General features: G+C 42.5%; 1 long non-coding RNA gene across 1 annotated transcript in view; it reads left to right on the top strand.

Annotated features, from left to right (window-relative positions):
• Positions 1-14,214, top strand: part of LOC108448594 — a 19,217-nt gene extending 5,003 nt beyond the window's left edge. Inside the window, exons 2-3 of the long non-coding RNA XR_001864549.1 lie at positions 11,625-11,629; positions 14,093-14,214. This is a non-coding gene — a long non-coding RNA (uncharacterized LOC108448594). The remainder of the gene's footprint in view (positions 1-11,624; positions 11,630-14,092) is intronic.
• Positions 14,215-16,225: the final 2,011 nt, after the last annotated feature.

The raw sequence follows: 16,225 nt of genomic DNA, 5'->3' as shown, positions 1-16,225 counted from the left end.
CCTCATTAGAAAAGAAAACAAAGACAACGGGACAAGACTGCTCCTTCTCAGCACAAATCTACCCTTCGTCAGCTTGCCAAGTGTTTGCAGCATCCCACCTGGAAGGGTCCTTCCCTGGCTCCTCGCTCATCTGAGCTGCTGTCCTGTCCAGGAGCCCACACACCGTCATAGGAAAGCTCTGTAAAATACGAGGGCTTCCTTAAATTACTGCTTTTATGAGCTACTGTACATTCTGGTAATGACAGCAGATGTCCCTTCTCAGTTCCAGGTTGCAGTGATTTGCCCTGATCACCAGCTGCAATGTCATCTGATGAGGGTTTCTTCACACAAAATGTGAGATTTGTGAGCGTTACCTTTTACCAAGCCCAGGAAATGGGAAAGATGCGATTCCCAGGCACTGGCAAAGGCTAACGAGGTGCTCTTGCAGACTGAGACAAGTCATCTCAACAGGGGTGCAGGGAAGGTGGTAGAGTCATGTTCAAGCATGGAGAAAAGCAGCCCCCTTAATTTAATGCATCCATGTAGAAAGAAGAATGCATTAAATAATGAGACAATTCAATAGTCTATGGAGATTTACAGTAAAGAAAAAGTCTTGTGAAGAAGATAGGGTGGGACTGAAAATATTATGTTTTCCTGACTGAAACAAATTAATCTGTCTAAATTTTAAGTGCATTTAGCAAGGAAAATAGTTAATTTTACCAATGGTTAAGCTGTATCTAGGACATACTTCTTAACAAGCGCCATTGATAACAGCTTTAAGGCAAGAGAGACTTAGCACCTTTCAGTGTATTTTCTACTACTTTGGATTGTTTTTTGATAAGGCATGAAATCATCTCAGTTGTTGGTCTGGATTTTTTTGTCTCCTCCTCAAAGTGGTGAATTCTGCATTTTCTCTTTCTTTTTCCCCACCACATCTCACTGCGGTGTTACTTTCACCCCGCAAACAGGCCTGTAAATTTCACTGAAACTAATGAATAAGCAAACCATGATCAAGATCTAAATGCCATCTCCAGCTAACGAAAAGCATTGCTAACATCTTCAAACATATTCCTGGGCGCTTTACTCTATAGTCAGTAAACAAATTATTGACTTTGCAAAAGCCCAGCCCTGTTTCAGTGGGAGCCCCTGGGCACACGTTTGTTAACTCAGAACTAAGACATTAAAACAAGTCACTAGATTGCCTCTAGTTTTGGACAATAGTTCTGAAAGAGCATATGAGCAAGCCTCTTTGTGATACTTCATGCACAAGTTGAGTGTGTCCCTGCCAATGCAAATCCATCGTTAGTCTTTGTATATACACTCACCATGCATTTTAAAAATTACAACAGATGAAAACAATTGCTTCTGAAGCTGAACTCTGCCATGCTCCAAATTCTCTTGTCACTGACTTAGGAAAGGCTCCTGGCAGCCTTGCAGTATGCATGTCTTCGTTAATGACCCATCTGGACTGTGTTGTTAACTAAGCGCAGGTCAGGTCTGTCGAAACTTTTGGAATTTCAGCCCCTTGTACCACCTAGCATTTGATAGGAATAAGCCTTCCACCCTTACTTAGAGCCCAGCTGATGCTCTACAATCACAGTGAGCTCACTTTGTTTTCAGATAAATGGTGGTGCCCAACTCTATCCTTGGATAAGCACAGTTCTCTCTCTCCCTGCACTCAGTGACCTTCACAAGTCGCAGTTCATTGTTGAAGATAGTGTCTTACTGGACTTGAGTGCCTGACAGCTTCTGCTTCTTGAGAAGATGGGAACAGCTAAGATACCAGGAACAGCACTTTCTCAGCTTTAGTAACAGTACTCAGCCTTTTCTTCAAAACCCTAGGTAGTGCAATTTCCTTTTCCTCAGCCAGTGCTTCCAGCCCTTGAGCATGGGACCAATTCCATACATATGGGCCGTCAGGTTACTACTCTGCCATGAGTTCATGGCGAATTCCTGCCATGAACAAAGAATTGCAAAACAAAGACTCCATTTCACCTACTAGACATTAAAAAAAATTAGACAAAAATTCAAGCACCACCAGTATCAGCAATGGCAGGAGGACCCCAGTCACCTCCTGTAAGTTTCAGGAGGCTTCTGACTCACCGTGCTGGTTTTGGCTGGGATAGAGTTAATTTCCTTACAGTAGTTAGTATGGGGCTGTGTTTTGAATTTGTGCTGAAAATGGTGTCAATAATATAGATTTCTGCATCACAGTCTTTTCTGGTTTTCATACTGCCCCACCAGCAAGAAGGCTGTGGGTGCACAAGAGTTTGAGAGGAGACACAGCTGGGACAGGTGACCCCCACTGATCAAAGGGGTATCCCATGTCATATGGCATCATGCTCAGCATACAAAGCTGGAGGAAGAAGGAGGAAGAGAGGTTGTTCAGAGCTCTGGGATTTGTCTTTCCCCAGTAACCGTTATATGTGATGGAGCCCTGGTGAACACCTGCCTGCCCATGGGAAGTAGTGAATTAATTCCTCATTTTGCTTTGATTGTGTGAGTGACTTTTGCTTTCCCTCTTAAACTGCATTTATCTCAACCCATGAATTTTGTCACTTTTTTTCCTTTCAATTCTCTCCCCCATCCCATCAGTGGTGGAATGAGCAACTGGCTGTGTGGTGCTTAGTTGCTGGCTGGAGTTAAACCATGGCACTCAGTTTCCTGTGGGAAAGGAGGCAGTGGATGGAAAGCTGCCCATAGCAGAAAAGTTGCTTTATGCTCCTCAAGCATAGAGCTCAAGTAACACTTGGGAGCAGAGTAGCTCAGACTAACAGTAACACTATTAAAATGATTTTAAAAAATCACACATACACTAGGTGTAGCAAGCCTAAGATGTCTCTGCCACTAAGCACAGATTACTGAGCTATGGGATCAGTTTGCTTTTTATCATGTTCAGGCTTACAATTGGTGAAGGAAATCAGCTCTCTAGACCAAGGATGCTGGCAGTTGTGCCAGATTTAATCCTCTTTTCTCCAGTGCTTTTCTATTTAAAAGAGATCATAAAGTGTTCTGGAAAAAGCAAAAATCTCTCCAGAACACAGCTATAACTTTTTTAATATTCAGGACCAATAAGGAGAAAAGTCCATTTCTGACACCCACTGGTTTCAGGCTGCCTTCCTCAATAAAAGGAGACCTAATCACTTACTTCTTCACACGCTTTTGCTCAGTCTAATTCTTAAACTTCAGGGTTAGATGTCCTCTTCAGAATCTGACAGAATTTGGTTCTGGATGAGGAACACTTTAAAAGAGAAAAGAAACAGAGACACTGGACAAAAACATAGGGAAACCAGTAGCAACAATGAAAAGACTAGATCTCCTCACCAATTTTGGTGCAACAGGGTGTATTTTCATCGCACTGCCCGCACTGCTTTTGAACAGTCAGCCAAATTCCTCAGGGGCATCTCCCATGCAGGACAATCATGCTCATTAGTTCATAGTGAGGGCAAAAATGATTTATTGACATTCCCTACAGTTACAGTGTTTGATTTTGCAATATTTGTTGGCAGGAAGCATCTGACTTTTTACACTTGGAATACAGTTTTCCTCTTATGCCCTTATTTTCCTCTTTGAGTGAATGGGGGGATTTGGTATTAAGCTAATGGCTTTATGATATTCAACACTAATCATGATTTTACTAAATCATAAATATAGCCACTTAAAAATATACTAAAATATCAATCTGGAGAGAAAAAAAATCCTTCTGTTGTTTGTGTGCATTTGTGCAGAGCTCCTAATTGGACACATTTGCTTTCTGCAAAATGCAGTATCATCCATGGTGCTTGCTTTGCCATCACACTTCAGAAAACGCCTCTTCTGCTACTAGCTAGGCACCAGTTGGGAGCTCCTCCTGATCCCTTCCATTTCTCTGCTGCTTTCAGGGAGTTCATGTTGTCAGACATCCTTCTGTGCTATTTGTACACATGGTTAAAAAGTGTATGTGGCTGTTTTTACTCAGCTTTCCCCTTCTCCTACACTGGCCTCAGGATGCTATTGTTGGGATCTTTAATGTTGAAGCTCAGCCTTCATCATTACAAGTATTTCTTCTGTGCACGGTTTACCTGCTTTCTACTGGTGGCTGAGATTGTGTTAATATTCTTCTCTCCCTCATATTTTCTTTTTAAACCAGTCATTTAGCACTATTTTCTTCACACATGTCTAATATAATTATCTTGAGGAAATATTTTTACCACTGCATAACCTTCAGACTCAGTTATCCAACCAATTTTCACAGTACCAATGTGTAAATGTGTGAATACTTAAACATTTTTGTATTCAAATTTGGCTACTGAAAAATAACTTCATCTGTGCTTCAAAGAAACCTAGACTTTATTATTGTTTTTGGCTTTGAGTACTATAATTTAAATATTCCTTTGGCAACAGAGAGTTGAGTTTTGAGTGCACTGAAATTTCAAGACACTACAGGAATACTGTTCTGGTGTTTACATTTTAAAAAGGTGTTGAAGCATGCGAGAACCATTGTGGAAGAAATGCAGGAAAGGTGAGAGTTTGGCCATCATCCTGTGGAGTGAAGGTTGGGGTAGGTGTCTTGTCTATTCTAGCTTACCAAAGAGACTGGTGAAGCAACCTGAGTTAAAGCACTCACACAGCAAACATAATCTTGGGCATAAAAGGCCTTTCTGTTCAGCTGGCAAAGTTTAATGAGGTCCAATAGTTAGAGAAAACCTACTCTGAAACTTGCCACAGCTCCTAACCCGTAGAATAATAAGGCCTTTTTACCAGGATTTGGAGACAAAATCTCTGACTGAAAAAATTTAATGTGATATTTGAGCAAAAATATTCTCATTTAGTCACAGATGTCGGCCTTGTGCTGAGAATGAATTCCAGGAATCCCCATGGTTCATCGTGTATTACAGATGACAGTGCTTGATCAGAATAAGCCCTTCTGACCTTTAGGTATGAATATTTATGTTAGCTACCTGATGGACTTCAGGAGCCAGAATAGCCTCTGTCATCAAACCATGCAAATTATCATCATCCTTGGGCTACTTTGCTTTCAGAGAGTCATGAAAGAACCCAATCAATCAGTATCAAAAAGAGGGTTTTGCACCAAGTATAGCTAGAAAGCTCTTCAATGCTACAGTTGTATATGTCAGGTAAATGGCTTGCCTAGAAGAATTGCTGAATTTGGGGTAAATGCAGCTGCGAGGGTAGTGGTGAGGCTGAGCAACAGCACAGGCTCTTATTTACTGCATGGCATGGCCCCACAGCCCACACTGCTGAGGGCAGGTGCTGGCTCTCCTGGGCTGCTTGAAAAACCTGCACTCTGCTGCACATAACATTCCATGTGTCTATTTCTAGCAGCACCCACCTGCCAGTTAGCAGATATCGTAAGGCAGTGATGATACGAGAAGGCCAGACCCTCACCCTTCTCCCCAGCACCTTTTCTCCTGTGCTGCGTCAGCGTGAAAATCACCCACACTGTCTTAGGTCTTCTTTTGGTCAATGTCCTTTTTCCCTCTGGCACTGACTTCACAGAAAATGGGGGCCGCTAAGGACATCTTCAGAATAGGTTTCCAAGGGCACCTTGTAACAGCTGGGAAAAGAGTTGAAAAATCAGGAGGCTGAGGAAATGTATGTGTGACTCTCTTGCTTTTTCTTTCCTCTTCCCTTGCTCTCTCTCCACCATCAGGCTATGGAATCAGATCAGTAGTTGCTCCTAACAGCCTCACTTTGCATTTTTCACTATTGTCACTGTATCAGCCAATCATGTAAAAAAAATGACATATTGACTTGGCAGGTGCTTCTGTTTTGAACATGATTAAATAACTTTTTATTGTCATCTTCAAAGCATTTTTACGGTCATTTACTGAGTGAAAGGGGCTCTGATTTTGTGAGTATCTGCCAGAATATGTTTGATCCTGTCATCATTTCTTCAGAAAATCACGCGCCTGTAGCTAGAGCACAAGATATGGTAAGTGCATGAATTGTCCATTGCACTCTGCACTTACAACACTGCCTTCATTGTCAATGATAACAACAGCAGGGGAGAGATCTTGGGAGTTAAACCACCTGCTGTTTTCTCCTTGATGTTTGAGCTCTTGGATGCTGCATGAATCTCAGAGATGCAAGGAGTCACTTCTTTGTTGATGCCCTATTTTATGGGTTAGTTAAACATGGTATGCTGTTGTAATTAGAGCTGACTAGAAAGGAGAATTTCCATTCCACAGGAGATGCTGGGTGTTTTGTTGTGCATCACCATGGCAGAATTACAGCACTGATGGAGACCTGGGCCATGCTCTGCTGCTGCTCTTGGAGCTGCTCTGCGGACTTCCCTTGGACACTCAATTTTAAGTTCCCATCAAGTTCCCACATATTGAACAGAATTCACATGTACTCCTCTAATTTTCCAATTCCACTGATTCTGCATTTTTCTGCAAAAAACCAGTTAGAGCACTCCCTGTCAGCATGATCTATCTATGCAACAGCCTTCATTGACCTTCATCTGGGCTTACAGTTTCTGTGCACATCAAAATAGAAGTACTTCTTGCTAGATGAGTTAGGCTAGTAACATTGTGTGCATGAAGCAAAGAGAGTTACAAGTAGCACATCTTTGTTTAAATTTAGCAGTAACCAGCTGGCCACATTCTGTAGGAAGCAGGAAGGGAGGAATCACAGGGAGGAAGGGATCTGATGAAAAATCAAACAGAGGCTATAAAAACATTTCTCTAAAATGGCAGCATAATGAAAAAGGGATGCCAAGCAAAGAGCTTACTGATCATCTGTGTATCACTCATAACATACTCCAGCTAGCTCAGCCCTTGGTTCAGAGGGGACATGCAGGTGTTGGGAAGGATCGCTTCCCACACATGGTGTTTTTTGCAGGATTCTTTTCCACAGACAAAACTTATTTGTACTTCATTAACACCCTTTGAGACAGGCTGTTAAAGTGCGAGGTGAAAAAGGCAGAAAGTTGAAGAAAATGAGTGTCAGCATTCCTGAGAACAACCAAAATGAGGCTGAAAGCAGAGGTTTGACTCTCCAAAAAAAGCTGTGGACTAAGTGGCTTCATCTTTCCCTCATTTTCATGCCCTTTAGTCCCCCAGGACTACTGCTCCTTAACTATTGCTCTGCCATCTCTGTTTCTTTCAATGCTGGTTGTGCCAGAACCTCCCTTTGACAGCCATTACTTTTCCTCTCATAAAATTATTAACACAGAAATGAAGCTCGTATAAAGTCAGTTCTTATGGAACAATTTGAAAAACGAAAGAGGCAGTTAATAATAACAATGACCTTTGATATTGCAACAAAACTGCTCCTCATATCAGGAAGGCAAAACCTTTTGCTTTCAGGATTTCTTTCCTTTGGTTGGGAATGTAAAAGGAAGGAGACTGTAAGAGATATCTAACACTCAAATGAATATCTCTAACTGTATTGGGTCTGGCTGAGCTGGAGTTAATGTTTCTCACAGCAGCCCTCACAGTGTTGTGCATTGCATTGGTAGCTAGAAAGATGTGGGTAACACAAGAGTGTTTTGGCTACTGCTGGGCAGGGCTGGCACAGCATCAGCGCTGTCTCTTTAACATTCGCCCCCCAGCAAGGGGCTGGGAGTGGGAGAGATCCTGGGAGGGGGCACAAGCAGGCCAGATGATCCAAATTGACCAAAGGGATATTCCACACCATATGGCATCAGCTCAGATAAAACAGCGAAGGAAAGGAGGAGGAACAGGGGGGCGTTCATTATGTACAGTGTGTGCCTTCTGGAGCAACCACTAGAGGTGCTAAAGCCCTGTTTCTCAGGAAGTGGCTGAACATCACTTATTGGTGGGAAATAGAGAATAGATTTTTTTTTCTCTTTATGTATGAGCATACAAACTTTTTCTTTAGTAAACTGCCTTATCTCAACCTATGAGTTGTCTTCTGTCTTATTTTCTCTCTCCTGTCCAGCTGGGATGGGGAGTGGTAGAGCAGCTTGATGGGCATCTGGTCAAGGTCAGCCCACCACACTAGTGAAGGAATATTTCTGGCTGTACTACTGTGTTTATGTTTATGAGCCTATGCCACATGTTCAAGACCATGCTACACAAATATTAAAAATCAATGAGTCAGATCTCAAAAATCATGAGGCCAATGTAAAGAATCATGAGATTTAAAGAAAAAGGGATAACCTTTTTGCATACCAGTTTCTGTTTGAAGAACAATTTTGTTACATTTTAAATGTTGTTTGATCTATTTTGCCTTTTTAGAAGAGATCTTTAAGCTCAGTGAGAACTAAAATGGAGCGTGTTTGCATGTGTTGTCACTTCATCATTTGACCTCAGGGACTGGGACAATGAAAATATTACAGTGGCAGACCTGTAAAAATCATGGATTGATGAATTCTACATTTTCAAAGGCCTGCTGTAAAATAATCTGCCCCTCATGTGGTTAGCTGTGGTGGAAAAGTCCCTTCAGCCTTAGTCCTACCTTTAAAAGCATCATGAATCAGCTATTCAGATGGTGCTCATCACTGTAGCAGCAGGAACATCATCCATCCATCCATCCATCCATCCATCCTCACCCAGCTGAGGGTTTCACCTGAATAATTTAATCATCTGACATTGATGTATCATACGTTTTCTCACCTTCAAATTTACAGAGATCAAGTCCATAACCTTTGACTAATGGCTATCTTTATTTCTCAGAACAGTCCTTTGAGAGTGTCTGCACACCAAATTAGCAACAGGGCTTTTGAACCAGTGACTCCCCATCCATATATTTCCCTTCAAAACCCAGCTTCAAGGTATTGACCCTCTGGATTGGTTGGAACAGCATCCATGAAGTGGCAGGCAGCCATGCCAGCAATGTGGAAAGATTCACAGGACTTTCACTGTGCACCTTTCACAGGCCAAAAGCCACATGGCATTCCCCAAGCCCTGTAACACCTAGTCCCCTAGGACACTTGTACATTATAACAAGTGTCAGGCTTCTTACATTAATAGCTAATGCCCTACCGTAAAAAAAAGAAGGAAATAAAGGTGAGAGAAAAAGTAAATGAAAGAGGGAAAGAAGAGAACATGCACACAGAAAGGGAGAAAGCAAGAGTGTATTGTCATGGGGTAGCCATGTACAGCTCTTGGGAGATCTGGAGTCTCAGATGTGACCACTGCAGGAACAGACAATGTGCGGGTGAAATGGCTGAAGTAGCAAAAGAAATGCAGCCATTGAGTGTGTGATTTTTGTGCGCTCTGTAACTGTGAGGCAGTGCCATGGTACCAGCATTCTTCAAACACATCCTCTTGACCTGCTCCTCTGCTGCACTGCAGAGAAGGGCAGTCTGGACAGCACATCCACAGCTGACTAACCGGAGCTGGTTGGGAAGCTGGTTTTTACCTCATGAAACCTGCAGGTGATGGAGAGATTCACCCTGGCCTGTCAGGGTATGGTGTCTCCCATGCTTGCTAGATCACAGGACTATCCAAAATAGGTTTCCTCCTGTTTTTCTGGTCACCCTTCTGGGCACCGTTGTTATTTGATCTGACTTTGTGAAGCCAGAGCAGCATATATAGGGTAGGTCATGTGGAGGAAGAGTCTGACTTACTATATTTGCTGAAACTTCTTTCTTAACTGCTAAATACTGTACAGAGTAAAAGCAAAGGGTTTTTTCCACCTTGCTAATCAGGAAAGAGGTAGATCTTAGCAAAGAGACAATTATGAAAATCAGGAAGCAATTTAATTGTCTGAAAACAGCTTAATTAGGAAGAATATAATTTCCTTAAATGATAGTAATCATTTTCCTGGGGATTAAAGAACAGCAGATCTTAATTTCAATGAAAACAACTTTTGCTATCAGAAACAAAAGCGATTGAAAAAATAATGAAAAGAAGTAAGTCCATCTTACCTCAGGTTCTCTTAAGCCTTATACGTATTGGAATATTTTCCTCTTTTTTTTGTTGTTGTTGTTGTTGTTGTTGTTGTTGTTGTTGTTTTCTGTGTAGATATGGAACCAGTATTTATCTATAGCAGAATGTAGCATGAGAATGGTTCCACATTGCGGTGGGAGCTGTCTAAATGTATGGCAGTAAGCTGTCAGAACCTCCCACACAGGCCAAAAGAGAAGAAAAAATAGTACAGTAAGCAAGTAAATGCATTGAGGATGACATGTTGCTGGACACTACACACTTCAGAAATCCACCACTTGACACTTGTAGGGATGTACTTGGAAGCCTAAGCATACAGCCTAAAAGCTCCTGCATCAACCTGTAGTTTTAGAGGGATAGTTAAGGCCTGTCTTGTTCAGGGAAACACTTAATCACCTGCTTCACTTTAATGAAAACCTCATGATCTGCCCCGTGATTATCCAGAGGCTACTTCCTAGGAGAAATAAATAACAACTGTTACATACACAAATGTATTTAGGTGTCTTTTTATTTACAAAGTTCACCCTTCAAATGCCAGGACATTCCAGAATTTAGGTAGCTGCTTGGGCTTATTTACTATAATATCCTCTTTAAGCAACTGATCATACTGAATTTCTCCTATGAAAACTCTGCCTTAGTGCACAACGTGGCTGGAACTCCTTAAGAAGGCAATTGCACAATGTTTTGTATTTTTCCAGCTCTTCACATTGTGTTTCCCAAGTTAAAACTTACGCACATGACAGAAGACCTTTTCTATCTCCTGTCAATAATATAGCAAGACACCGAAACTGGTTGCCCAGGGAAGCTGTGGATGCCTCAACCCTGGAAATGTTCAAGACCAGGTTGGATGGGGCCCTGAGCAACCCAGTCTAGTGGAAGATGTTCCTGCCCATGTCAGGGGGGTTGGAACTAGATGATCTTTAAGGTCCTTTCCAGCCCAAACCATTCTATGATTCAATGATTCAATGGCAAGATGGCTGAGCTAATCCACCAGTTTGTTGAAGGGCCATCCATTTCCCTTCCCATCCCTGGCACCCAAAGTATAGCGGAGAATGTGAGTAAAAAGGGGCAACCAAAAAATGCAGCCCATGTTCCTTTGAGAAATGGGCCTTTAAAACCCCATTTCCATAGCGCCACAGCAAAGCAGTACAGCAAGGACTGAAAAATACTGGTCCTACAGAAGAAGTAGGGGAAAGATAGCTGGGAAGCAGAGTCTGAAAGAGATCTAGTGAATCAGTTCAGTGGAAACTGACATACAAATACAGGGTAAAAAAAGCTAGTGTAATCCTTGGATTTTGAAGAACAAGTTGGAAAGCCAGAGGAAGGAAGTGATTTCACTCCACTTCTGTTTCTGATGAGAGCAGTGCTAGATCCCTGTCTACTGGCTGTATCCGTATCTTCAAAACACATTGCAGGAGAACATGCAAACAAGAGCTGCAAACTAATCCAAGTAAGATCAAAATAAAAAGCTAAAATACTTGAAAAATTATCTCTGCTGGGCTTAACAAAAACAAGACTGAAACATCATTTCATTGCAGCATAAAGATGTCTTCCCAGAGACACATAGGGTTATTATGCTAATAGTCATGTAAAGAGACATATGGGATTTTATTCCTGAACCCTCTGCAGTAATAGGGCTGATCCACTGGATCAGCTGTGCTCTAGTCTTCCTAGAGGAAACCCCTCTTCAGTCTAGGCAGAAAGGCGGAACAAAAATGCAGGCTGAAAGCCAAACAAACCCAATCTCGAAGCAGTGCATGCCATTGGAAACGTGCAAGTAATTAGCCAAGGTAAGGACTCCTTTAATGAAGACTGGAGGCCCCTGTGCAATGCACATTTAAATCACACTCAAGGCTCAAGGCAGAGTGACATGGAATGACTGGTGACATATGGGAGGCTGGGCAACACGATTCATTGCTTTCTGATTTTATTCTTGTCAGTGTAAATCAATGCACAAGCAGCACTACTGATAGGTCTGGGCTGAACACTGTGGCTCTGAGTCCAGTTTCCTCAGAGCAGGCAAGCAGGATGGCTTCGAGGAGAACTGCAGAAAAGAGGATCTAACCCCACTTTCCAAGGTAAATTCTAACTCAAGCATTGCATCTTAAATCTTAACCTTCCCACTCAACCATTGTGATTAGAGAAGCTGTTGTTTTGGCTTGTATTTCTTGTTGTAAATCAGGTTCTTTTTTCAGGCTGAGTAGCACCTTTCACCAACAGTGCTCAGGCTGAGACTAAAAATCCTACTTGTAGACTAAGTCTCTACTTAAGGCAAGAATGGTTTTGGCAGAATCTGGCTGCAGTGCTACTCTTGTGTTGAGGAGCACTTTAGTTGCCATCAGTCCCTGTTTGTTTTCATCAGACAATCACTTACAGAGTCAAGAAGTTCTTCGTGCAGGCATACAAGATCTAAGAAAATATATTACGTAAAATGTGTCTTAAGTTATGTTTAAAGGAGTTTTTTTAAGCCACACAGGTTCTTAACTGGTTATGTGAATGCTGAAGTTTAGTTTTTATCCTTCATGCCTTCCTCCTGCCTGGGGGCGGCAGACTGTGCTCAGCAGCACAGAGTATGAAAAGCTCCTCCGACACCTGCTCAGCCTCGCTGAATTGTTTTTAAGATGCCAGTGCAAAAGCATTGCTTTGTTGTTTCAAACTGCAGTTGTGGGATTCTCACTATTTTTTTTTCTTTTTTTTTCCCCCAGAGCATTTCTACTTGTTTAACGCTCTTTCTGAACTAGAACAGAGTTTCTGTTGTTATTTTGGATTTCCTTATAGAATATGGGTCCCCAAGCACAATAACTCATTACCAAGAGGCTGCCTATGTGGAAATAGGAGGGAAGAGAAGTGTAGTCCATCAGTCTGGTTGCCCATGTCTTGAGCACTAGCTGAGAATAAATATAATTTCAAAAAGCAAACCTCTCCCCAAGGAGCCAGTGCAGCTGCATTCTTACCTCACATAGGCTGAAAACCACAGTGGGAACTGACCTGCTTGTGGGATCCATAGGAGTGAAAAGGCACGATTAGTTGACAGAAAAACCAGACAATCTGAGACAATCTCTAGAGATGTGAAACTTCAACAAATAACAGCAGGAGCAAACCCTGGCCCTTTCCACTGTGCAGGGACTGGCACAGCCAAGGATGGAGGACACACATTTTTCCTGTGAGAGCACTTGTGTCAGCACCTTCAGATCTGCAAGGTCCCACAACCTGGGGAAAAGACAACCATTTTAGCAGGGGTTGAACTGTGCAGTCAAACAATGCAATTCTGACCAAATTATGGCATTTTTCAGTCTATAATCCCAGCGAGAACAGCAAATTGCTGGTAATCTGCAGAGAGGTGAGAAGGAACATATTCCACAAGTGTGAAAACTGTACACTGAGAAAAGCGTGAGAGTGAAAGCAATGGCTATAGCTACAGAGAAATAATAGAAACCAATAATAGAAAGGGAAATTTGGTGGATGACAAGTTAACCATGAAACAGCAGTGTGCCCTTGAGGCCAGGAGGGCCAATGGTATCCTAGGGTGCATGAAGAAGAGTGTGGCCAGCAGGTTGCTGGAGGTGATCCTCCCTCTCTACTCGGCCCTTGTTGAGAGGAAAAGGTTAAAACCAGAAGATTTGGGAAAGAGGAGGGAATAGTTTTGTGCAAAGTGACCTTGCAGCTGGAAATGCTGAGAATGTTGGTATGGGAAATCTCCATTTATTATGCCTAGTGTAATCATCCTCTGCCTGTTTTGAGAAGTAGAATTCCTGTGTAGAGATAACACACTCTCACAGACAGGTTTGAACCTCCTGCTGGGAGAGAGAGAGACCATAAAAGCACAGCCTTATGATAAACTGCACGTGGCAAAGCCCTTTGATATGTTGGGGCAGGCAGTGCCCCCCCACGCCCTGCCCTAGGGTGACCTAAGCCTAACAGAGCCTGTGTCCCTGTGTGTCTCATTTCTCTAGGATGAACTACACCTAACAGAGCCTGTGTCCCTGCATGTCTCATTTCTCTAGGATGAACTACACCTAACAGAGCCTGTGTCCCTGTGTGTCTCATTTCTCCAGGATGAACTACACCTAACAGAGCCTGTGTCCCCGTGTGTCTTGGCCACCCAGTGCTGTTAGGGAGGTAATAAAATAAATCTTTTTGTATTTCAGCTGTGGTATGGAGGTCACCCCTGTTACCTGTATGTGTTGATACATGCAGCCCTAGTAAGACCACCTCTGGGGTATTAGATTCAACACTGGTCTTCACAGTTTGAGAAAGACAAGGAGCTACTGGAAAGGGTCCAGCAGAGGCCAGAGAGATGATGAGGGGTCTGTAGCTTCTCTCTTATGAGGAAAGACAGCAGGAGCTGGACCTGTTTTGTCTGGAGAGGAGAAGACTGAGGGGGGAACTCATCAATGCGTATAAATATCTCAAAGGCTGGTGCCAAGAGAATAGTGCCAGATTCTTTGCTTGTGCCCAGCAACAGGATGAGGAGTAACGGCCATAAACTAAACCTGGAAGGTCACCGAGTCTCCCTCTCTGGAGACATTCAAAACCCACCAGGACACATTCCTGTGTAACCTGCTATAGGTGACCCTGCTTTTGTAGGGAGGTTGGACTAACTGACCTCCAGAGGTTCTAACCCTAACTGTTCTGTGATTCTGTGAAATCTCTTCCTGTGGGCATGAGTAAAGTGCAAGACACTTCTGTTTGCCTTGCTGAAGTCAGGTCAGCACAGAAAGAGCTTATCCTACCCCTTCTGGAACAAGTAAGTGGAGCATCTACACAAACCCAGAGCAAACCAGAGAATCAACAGAGCACTGAAATGAATTTCCAGCCTAGCATAGGATACAGAATATTGCTCAAACAACCCAGACCAAACATTTCTCTAGTTTGTGACCCTAAGACAAAGCTCTGGCACATCAGCAGGTAGACAAGTCATCAAGCCACTGTACCACCTCAGGACAAGTACCATCAAATGTTCCTGTCAGTGGTTACTAGTATTTGTAAGTGGACCAAGGAAGCACAAGCTAATAAAGATATCCCTACTCCTAAATGGAAGATTGAAAAAGAGGCTATACACAGTTCTGGGATTTTGATATGATGTGAGAATCAGCAGAGCCTCAGAAAATCTAGTTATTGTGGAGCTACTGAGCACAGCATAACGCAGCTGGGCCACTAGAAGTGGAAGCAGAAACCATCAGCATGTCATGGACTACAATACAGGTTGTACAAGTCTGAATAAATGATAGGCCTGTCCTGACCAAATAAAGAAATGCTTCAGAGATGAATCCCCACTCCTATGGCCATGCAAGGAAGCATGAAAGAGAGATTTTGCCTAGAAAGTCCCAGCAGTTTCTCCTTTCAGGTATAAGAGCAAATTTTACGAAATTGATAGACTTATTTGAAGTCTGTGGAGGCAGAAGCATGGCTGAATGAAACTAGTGGATGGGTAGGTGAATCTCTCATGAACCATTAGCATGGAATAGTATTAAGTATGCTAAAATTGAAATGAGAAACCTAATCATTTGAAGCTGACAGCTTTAAAATCTCACAAAACCCCAGTGTGATGCTGAGAAGAGGCCAGGATAAACCGATTTTTTTGGTAGTTTTAGGAGGCCACAGTAGATGGGCCACTCACTTCACCATAAAATTAAAATTAATCAGGATCAAATGAGAATTGCCCACAATATCTGCGTTTAAATACTGGCAAGCAGGATGAGGGCAGCAACAGCCAAACCTCCTACAGCCAGACGAAAATCTAGATGAAGGACCCATTCTCAAAGCATCACAGATCAGTGATTTGTGAGCTGCTGGGCCAAGATACTCTTTCAACAGAACCCCAAAACTCTGCTTCTACATGACCTGGCTTCTTCAAAACAAAAATCCAAGCAGCAATGTAGATATGGCTCCAGCTATCTAAGCAAAAATTGCAATGATGGTCTGGTGAGGCAGCTCTAGTTCTGAATCTTTTTACTTAATTCAATCTGGCCAGCCAGCAGCTATTTTAGAATTATAATTGAATTAACAGAAGTCAGTGGCAGGAATCAGCAGGGAGGAACATCAGCGAGGAACAATGAAGAGGGCAAGATTTTTCATCATGGAGATAATTAGGCACCTATATGCCCGGCCTTTTAGCCTTTTGCGGAATGCTACTCTCCTTGCTTAGCAAGTGTTGACATCACTGAAAAAGCCTGTGGGTTTCTTAGCCCACCTAACCACCAACTTTGTCAATAAATTTCTTTCTCTTTTCCCAAGCTTTACGTTCCTTCTTTTTACTTTTCCATCTAAATGCAGTCACAACTGTTGATATGGCGAGTTTGCTACTGTCTGTTCTATTTCAGACAGGTGCCGCTTTTTTATTTCTAAAAACACTGAATGAGAGTTTATGTCTGATGCACAAATAT

Source organism: Corvus brachyrhynchos, unplaced genomic scaffold (genome assembly GCF_000691975.1).
Source record: "Corvus brachyrhynchos isolate BGI_N302 unplaced genomic scaffold, ASM69197v1 scaffold115, whole genome shotgun sequence".
Classification (NCBI taxonomy): Eukaryota; Metazoa; Chordata; class Aves; order Passeriformes; family Corvidae; genus Corvus; species Corvus brachyrhynchos.
This window is presented reverse-complemented; position numbering and strand designations above follow the sequence as displayed.